At 35.1% G+C, this 9,205-nt stretch overlaps 2 non-coding genes across 2 annotated transcripts; both read left to right on the forward strand.

The window, feature by feature from the left end:
• The first annotated feature begins 431 nt into the window (after positions 1–431).
• TRNAM-CAU lies at positions 432–503 on the forward strand. Its single transcript has one exon. It is a non-coding gene; the product is annotated as a tRNA-Met (tRNA).
• Positions 504–1,744: 1,241 nt separating this feature from the next.
• TRNAL-UAG lies at positions 1,745–1,824 on the forward strand. The gene has a single exon. It is a non-coding gene; the product is annotated as a tRNA-Leu (tRNA).
• The last annotated feature ends 7,381 nt before the right edge of the window (positions 1,825–9,205 follow it).

The following is a 9,205-nucleotide window of genomic DNA, read 5'->3' on the forward strand; positions in this document are numbered from 1 at the left end:
ATATAAGTGTTGAATAGCCATTAATACCCTTTTATATATTGTCTTCAAGTTTGTCGTAGGCAAACTAGAAATCCATACTGAACGTTGAGAAAATTCTTATGATTATAAGATGCGAAAAGTTAGCTACTTCTGATGGTACAAAGATATAATTGTAACTAAGGTTATGACAAGATATGATAGTACCCTTTAATTATGGATGATGCGCTTCATTGAAGGACTTCCAAAGTATATTTCTCGAAGGATAACTACCGCTCTCAATGAAGAGTGTAAGCATAAGATTCCTTGGAATGAATTCACTTATGGTGATTTAGGTTATGTAATAGCCAAGTCGACCGCCAGCAAATATTGTCTACTTTGGCCCGTTACGTATCGTCGTGAGTCTCACGGTTTTAAAAGCATCTGTTAGGGATCAAAATGATATTAATTAACAAATCAGAGTGGCGCAGCGGAAGCGTGGTGGGCCCATAACCCACAGGTCCCATGATCGAAACTTGGCTCTGATACCAACAATAAATAACATTCCCATCAACTACAAGGTTGGTATAATTTTTGGTTTCACAGGAATACTCATACTCAAAGACAAACATGGCTTTGATACCAACAATAAATAACATTCCCATCAACAAAAGTTGGTCTCCGATTAAAGAAAAGATAAATTCAAGGTTATCGCTAACAAATATTGTCGTCTTCAACCTCACGATTATAAATGCATCTATTAGGGATCAATGATATTAATTAACTCTTTTAAATTAGGAACTTCACCAAACTCTTTTAAATACTCTAGGGGTGCTGTCCAACTCATGGTTTTAAAATGTGTCTACTATGTTGACAGTTTCGCCCTACTTTGACCAGTGCATCGTGTAACGGTCATACTTCTTCAAATGTGCGGCCTCTAATCTTGACACGCTCACCAAAAACCTTATGGGGTACTTAATCTACATTCATATTTTTTTACCTAGCTTTGTGGCTTTGTTGGACCTTAGGCAAGGTTTACCTTCGACATTCAAACATCAGTTATGTGGAATCAAAACTTGTTTCACCATACACGCTGCCTATGCATGCATGTTCAATTGTGTACGACACAACAACGTTGCATCTCATCGTCATCTCGGTTCCTCACAACACGTCCCATGCATCGTGATGCAATCTCAAGTCTCGTGATAGCTTCTCGAGATAGCTTGACCATCTTGGTTGTGTAGACACATCCCTCAGGACAGTTTGGCCAAGTGGTCTAAGGTGCCAGATTTAGGCTTTGGTTTGAAGGGGCGTGGTCCCACAGCTGTCATTTATTTTCATTTTTTGTAAACCTTCAAGCCCGCTGCTAGCACATATTATAAAAACCTCATGATTTTAAAACGCGTCTACTATAGAGAGAGTCTAGCCCTACTCCGACCAGTGCATCGTGTCACGGTCATACTTCTTCAAATGTGCGGCTTCGTGATCTTGACACGCTCGCCAAAAACCTTATGGGGTACACAATCTCCATTCACATTTTTCACCTCGGCTTTGTGGCTTTGTTATACCATAGGCAAGGTTTGCCTTCAACGTTGAAACATCACTTATGTGGAATCAAAACTTGTTTGACCACACACGCCGCCTATGCGTGCATGTTCTATCATGTGCGACACAACAATGTTGCATCTCATCGTTATCTCGGTTCCCAACAACACGGTCCATGTATCGTGATGCAATCTCATGTCTTGAGATACTCGATCATCTTGGTTTTTCTAGACACATTCGTTGGGACAGTTTGGCCGAGTGGTCTAAGGCGCCAGATTTAGGCTCTGGTCCGAAAGGGCGTGGGTTCAAATCCCACAGCTGTCATAATCATACTTTTTCAATCTCATCGTCCGACCCATGCATCGTATTGCAATCTCATGTCTAGAGATAGCTTGACTATCTTGGTTTGTCAAGGCACATCTGTCGTACAGTTTAGTCGAGTGGTTTAAGATGCCAGATTTGGGCTCTAGTTTAAAAGGGTATGGTTTTAAAACTCGTCTATTATGAAGAGACTCTAACCCAACTCCGACCAGTGTCTCGTGATCTTGTCACGCTCACGACAAATCTAAAGGAGTACTCAATCTCTATTCACATTTTTCACTCGACTTTATGGCTTTGTTATACCTTAGGCAGAGTTTTTCTTCCGCATTCAAACATCCATAATGTGGAATTAAAACTTGTTTGACCACACACGCCGTCTATGCGTGCATGTTCAATCATGTGCGACACAACATTGTTGCATCTCATCGTCATCTCGGTTCCCAACAGCACAACCCATGCATCGTATTGTAATCTCATGTCTCGAGATAGCTCGACTATCTTGATTTGTCCAAACACATTCATCGGGATAGTTTGGCCGAGTTGTCTAAGGTGCTAGACTTCGACTCTGGTTCAAAAGGGCATGGATTCAAATCCCACAGTTGTCATTTATTTTAATTTTTTGTAAAGCCTCGTGCCCGCTGCTAACACATATTGTTTGTTTTGACTTTTTATTTATCGTTGTTAACATCGTGGTTTTAAAACGCGTCTAATATGGAGAGAGTCTAGCCCAACTCCGACCAGTGCATCGTGTCAAAGTCATACTTTTTCAAATGTGCGGCTTTGTGATCTTGACACGATCATGACAAACCTTAAGGAGTACTTAATTCCCTTTCATATTTTTCATCTACCTTTGTGGCTTTATGGCTTTGTTGGACCTTAGGCAGGGTTTGCCTATGGGTTTCAAACATGAATAATGTAGAATTAAAACTTTTTTGACCGCACACGCTGCCTATGCGTGCATGTTCAATCATTTGTAACACAACAACATTGCATCTCATGGTCATCTCGGTTCCCAACAACACGACCCATGCATCGTGATGCAATCTCATGTCTTGAGATAGCTCGACTATCTTAGTAGTCCAAACACAATTGTTGGGATAGTTTGGCTTAGTGGTCCAAGGTGCTAGATTTAGTCTCTCGTTTAAAAAGGGATTGGTTTTTAATCCCATAACTGTCATTTATTTTTATTTTTTTTAAAACCATTAGGAGTACTCAATCCCCATTCACATTTTTCACCCAGCTTTGTGGCTTTGTTGGACCTTAGGCAGGATTTTCTTTCGGAATTCAAACATATCTTATGTGGAATTCAAACTTGTTTGACCACACACGCCGCCTATGCATGCATGTTTAATCATGTGCGACACAACACGTTGCATCTCATTGTAGATGAGAGCCCCCCAATCAGGTAAGACTCACAGTCTGCTCAAATCATCGAACATCATAACGGAAAGCGTAGATGAAAGCTATCTCGCGACGAAGAAAAGCAAAGGACACCCAATCATACTACTATAAAAAAAATAAAAAAAAAAAACAAATATAGAAAAAGTAGTAAAAATATCAAAAGTAAAGTTAGAATGTCTAAGTCATGGAGATAGCTATAAGTGTTGAAGGGTCGTTAATACCTTTTTATATACTGTCTCAAAGTTTGCCATAAGTGAACTAAACATCTACAATGAAAGCTAGAGATCAAAATGATTAATATCAGCAGAAGCGTGGTGGGCCCATAACTCACACGTCCCACGATTGAAACCTAGCTTTGATATCATCATACTACATGTGAAATAACATAGTCAGCAAAAATAAGGGACACTACTTATCCTACAATACATAAAAGTGGCAGCGAACCACACATCACTCACCTATCTTTTTTGGTTTGATTGTCCTTCTTTCAGTGTCCCTCCACGAGGCGTCTCCGTCATCAAACCGAAGTTAAATCATGCTTCATGATAACGAATTACTTTGTTGATTGAATATCTTAGAGAAAAAAAAATACTTGTTTGAGATTTGAATCACTCCGCAGGCAAGATCGATCATGTCAAGCTTAGATGATACTAAACATACAACCTAAACTACGTAGCATTACAAAAAAAACTTATTACTTAGTTAAAAGAAGGCATAAATGATCTTTTTACTACCTTTTTCAAGTCTACAAGACAACATAAGTGGTTATATATAGCCTCAACATGAAACCCTTAACCTTCCCCTAGTAATTTTAAGAGTTGTATCATTCATACTTTTAGGACTATAATTAGCCACTATGAAAATGAGGAATTTTAAGAGTTGTGTCATTCATACTTTTAGGACTATAATTAACCACTATGAAAATGTAACGATCTTATTTTTTTTACTAAAATAGAGTCGTACCATATGCATGATGTGATCTTTTTATGTGGAAATATTCATTTTAAATGTTTCATCAGTCCCATGGACTTACATAATAAAAATAAAATTCGTAAATAAATCGAAAACATATAAGAAATGATAATAAACATATATATCCAAAAACTAGAAAACAAATGATGATGGAGTTGACACACGAGTGGTGTGAGTTGCGACTGACGTGGGAAGCGTGTGCGCTACACATGAGAAGAGCATGACTAGTTTGTCAGGTCACGCATGCATTTCTCGAAGAGTGTCCTTTTCAGGTCGTGGGCTGCTGGGAGTGATTTAGTGCTTGTTGGGCCACCCGTGTTGAACCTGGATCCAAAAGTCTATCGGTTTTGTCTCTCTAGCTTGTTTTCTACTTCTACTAGATCTTTGGCGCTCACTGAAAATGCATTAAGGAAATAAAAAGTCATAAAATGCATTTATGTCTATCGCGAGATTTCTGATGCGAGGGTGGTTGCTCCCACGAGATCGCTAACTCTTTTCTTTTTTTCCTTGTTGTTACCGTAAATGTAACCTAAATGTGAATAAAATTCATAAAATACATTAGTGAGATCCACAAAAAAAAATTTTTAACTAGGATAAATAAAACTCATCTTCCTTAAGCTTATATTTCCTTAAAAGCATTGCATGATTGAGATGTCTTGATTCGTATCATTCTCCACTTCTTCAAGAGGATTCATCGTCGAATCTATTTGTAAAACTTTGCTGCAAAAGTAGGTTAAGAAAATACAAAAGACCTCACAACACTTTATCACGTGAACACTCAACACTTTATTCACGTGTACACTCAAGGAATTGTTGGCCATTGTTTGCACTCATTTACACAAATGAAGCTCTCTGTAAGGACATGGCTGATGCGATGGCTCAAAAAGACGGGTAAATTTTTTTGCGAAATAAAATCATTAAAATTTAAAACATAATTTACATTATACCAAAATAGTGTGCGCACATTAGTAATTTAAAATACAACATAATAGTTAAAAGACAGAATAAGGAACAGACGCAAAACATTTTAAAATAAAAGGGTTGAGACGACAGGTGAGGTTAGTCTATGGCACCTGCTCCAGACTCCGCTCCCGACCTCGACCAGCTCCTTATTACCTGGAAAAAAATTGGAGAATAAGGAATGAGTACAAGACTCAGTAAGTAGCCTACTTGTAGGCTCTTAATCGTGTCCTTGATATGCTAGGGTACCACATTCTTTGTTCTTGCTTGTTCTTGATCTTGTTCTTGTTTTAAGTACTTAAGCTCCTTTAATTCTTGAAATATAGCTTATCGTATTTAAAGATAATATCCTTATCTCCTAAAAAAATTGTTATGAGTGCAATACAAAATGCATCCTCAAGTAATTTCAAAATTCTCATTTTTCTCAGTGAAGTCAGCTGGTTAATTTCAAAAGTTGCATTGATGTTCAAATCTGCTTTGCACATGATCTATTTTAGTTGCATTAATCATTTGGTCACGATTATTTCCAAGGTTATAATTTTTTTAATTCTTTTTTCGAATAGAATAACTCCAAGATGCTAATTTAATTCATAACCTCTTTGATCACAACATAAAATAGAGAAAAGTAACACACTAACAACACTTTCTTTTAATAGAACATGAAGAAGGAGAAAAGACAAACACCTTAAAAGTAAAAGTAGAGAATAATAACATTATAGANAAACATATTTGGGAGGGGATGACTTGTTCACCAATTACTTAGGAGCAACAAAAAGGGTCATGCAAGAGTAGGAGGACAATTGGTGTTAACAAAATTGGCACAATTAAGGTCGTCCTCCATTAAAAATTTGTTGTTCGATTTTAAGTTTGTTTATGAACATGAGATTTTAAGTTTATTGTACGATCATGAGATTTTAAGTTTGTTGTTCTAAGACTAGGAGATTTTAAGTTTGTTCTATAAATGGGCATTTTTAAGTTTATTGTAGGAACATGAGATTTTAAGTTTGTTTATAAACAGATTATTTTAAGTTTGTTCCCAGGGAAATTTAAGTTCGTTGTACTCACAGTAGATTTCAAGTTTGTTGCTATACAAATTGGCGATTTTAAGTTTGTTAAATTTAAGTTTGTTGTACTCACAGTAGATTTCAAGTTTGTTGCTATACAAATTGGCGATTTTAAGTTTGTTCTACGAATATGAGATTTTAGGTTTGTTGTCCTACGACCAGGGGATTTTAAGTTTGTTCTATGAATAGGTGATTTTAAGTTTGTTGTTTTACTTACGAGCCATTTTAAGTTTGTTGGTCTACTCACGGCGATTTTAAGTTTGTTGGTCTACTCACGGCGATTTTAAGTTTGTTATTCTACTCGTGGGCGATTTTAAGTTTGTTATTCTACTCGTGGGCGATTTTAAGTTTGTTCTATGAATAGATAATTTTAAGTTTGTCTATGAACGGATTGTTTTAAGTTTAATATCTGCATAGTGTGAGTGGGACAAAATTAGGTAAATTTGGCATATGACTCATTGCCACCTAGTTTAAAATGGACATGTCAGCATTTGAGTATGCCACCTAACCCTCCAAAATGGGAAACAAAGTCTTTTATTTCTTCTATTGGTAGTTGCGTCTCTTCTTACNTGGGGTAAATTTAATTCCACTAGTGGTTGGTTACTTGAAATACTTTTATTATTTTTTTATCCAAAATAATATTTTTTTTTACCCAAAATATTTATATATTTATTATATGCATACTATGAATCATTTGTTAGGTGGTGAATTTGATTCCAGGAGTGGTTGGTGGAGTGTAAATATACATTTGAACTATTTTGTATTTTATAAATACCTTCTAATTCAAAACCAAATATTTTATTTGGTTTTACAAGGTCACAATTGCTGAATTGCTGAGATTGATGGTGTTTCAGTGCTCACTCATCTTTGGGGTCACCTCCAGCTCATGCCAATCGATTTTGTTGGAGTCTTACTACAACTTCTTTCTCATTTTCATCCTTCACTTTTCAGACCTGGGATGGGAGGTGTTATGGTCATATTTCTATGTTTTGTTTTGTTTTATAATAAAAGTTCAATATTAATGTGAGTGGCTCTCATCTATTATTTTCGACAATCGCCGCCATCATAGAAGTCATGAGTAGAGACAGAAAAAAAAAATTAAAGCCACTTCGAGTTTGTAATGGTGAAGAGAGAGAGAAATAAGATATTAACCGCCATTAGAGTGGTCGCATTTCCGACAATCACCTCCATTAGGGAAGTCACGAGTAGAGACAGAAATAAAAAGATAAAACCACTTAGGGTTTGTAATGGTGAGGAGAGAGAGAAAAAAAAACCACAATTGGAGTGGTCAAAAGGAGAGAAAAAAAAAATCTAAGACATGTTTAAAGTTTTTTTAGTAATTTTAAAATTAGGATTTTAAGTTTGTTCTAATAGTGAATTAAGTTTCTTTTAAGTATAAAGGATTTTAAGTTTTTCTACAAAGATTTTAAGTTTGTTGTAGGAACACAAATGTTATTTTAAATTTGTTCTTGGCTTTTGAATTTATTCCGATTTAAAGTTTGTTGTATGAATAGAGAATTTAAGTTTGTTCCATAAGAAGAGATTTTAAGTTTGTTCTAGGAGCAAGTGATTTTAATTTTGATTTAAGAATAGGTGTTTTTCAGTTTGTAGGAATATCTGATTTTATATTTGTTCTAACAACAGTGATTTTATAGATGCTTTTATATTTGTTTATTTTAACAACATGAGATTTTAAGTTTGTTCTACAAAGATTTTAAATTTGTTCTAAGAGCCTATTTTAAGGTTTGTTCTTAGATTTTGAATTTGTTCTAAGAACTGAAATTTTAAGTTTGTTGTATGAAGAAATAATTTAAGTTTGTTCTAACAAAAAGGATTTTAAGTTTGTAAGTTTGTTCTAGTTATTTTAAGTAAATTAGCTACCATGTTCAAAAACATTAAAACTTGATGAGTTTGAATACTAAACTTTTGTAGTTCAAATTCTTCTTTCCCACGAATCGATTTCGAACGACCATTAGTGTCTTCTCTAATATTCTTCAACCTTAGAACGGGATTGTGGAATCCAGTGAGTGACTAAACTTGATAGAAATTTAGTATACGTAAGGAGAGAGTTTTGAGAGATTTGCTCAAATTTTTTCAAGCAAACTTTCATGCAGCTTGATCACTCTATAAAATTTGAAATTACCAAATTTTGACACTCAAAATTCTACTCAAATTTGTGGGATGATGTGGCAAGCATGCAAATTTAAGTTAACCAAATTTTGACACTCAAAATTCCACTCAAATTTGTGGAGTTAATTGGGCAAACATGCATATTTGGTTAAACCAAATTTTGGCACTCAATATTCCACTAACTCAAGCATGTATTTTTCCATTAGGTGGAGTCAACCGTTTGACTTTCTTTATTTTAATTCAACAATTAATTTAAATAATTAATTTCAAATTAAAACAATATTAAATGATTAATTAAACAATTTAATTAATATTTAACTTTAATTCAAATGTCAATCTCATTCAATTCCGGCACATATTGATTATGAATCACTATTCATAATTAAAATATTTAAATCTTATTTAAATATCTCCAATTCTCTCTTGTTGTTTAATTCGTAATTAAAACAAAAATGCAGTTAAATATATCATATATATGTAGTGCGTATTCCCTAATTTGAATTCGAACACTTCAAACTCACTCGTTACACTGTTCTAAGGTTTAGTCCGATATGAGCTAGCAGAGGGACCTAATGGACCTATAGATCATGGGCTCCAATGATCCGAGATGAATTGGCTAAACTCATTAACCTAGTTAACCAACATTCGTTAACTACTAGGACACTCCACTATAGCCTAGTAGTTGCACTCCCCTCACTATAGATATATTTCTGTCCATTTGATATAACCATGATTAGTAAGTCGATCCTTCACAGGTTGTTCGTAACTAGAGCTGGGTCAATTTACCGTTTTACCCCTGAAGTTACTTCTTGTTCCTTATGTCTCACTGATCCTCTAATGAACAATTGGTTTGTGGT

This window comes from Cucurbita pepo, unplaced genomic scaffold, assembly GCF_002806865.2.
Source record: "Cucurbita pepo subsp. pepo cultivar mu-cu-16 unplaced genomic scaffold, ASM280686v2 Cp4.1_scaffold000303, whole genome shotgun sequence".
Lineage (NCBI taxonomy): Eukaryota > Viridiplantae > Streptophyta > Magnoliopsida > Cucurbitales > Cucurbitaceae > Cucurbita > Cucurbita pepo.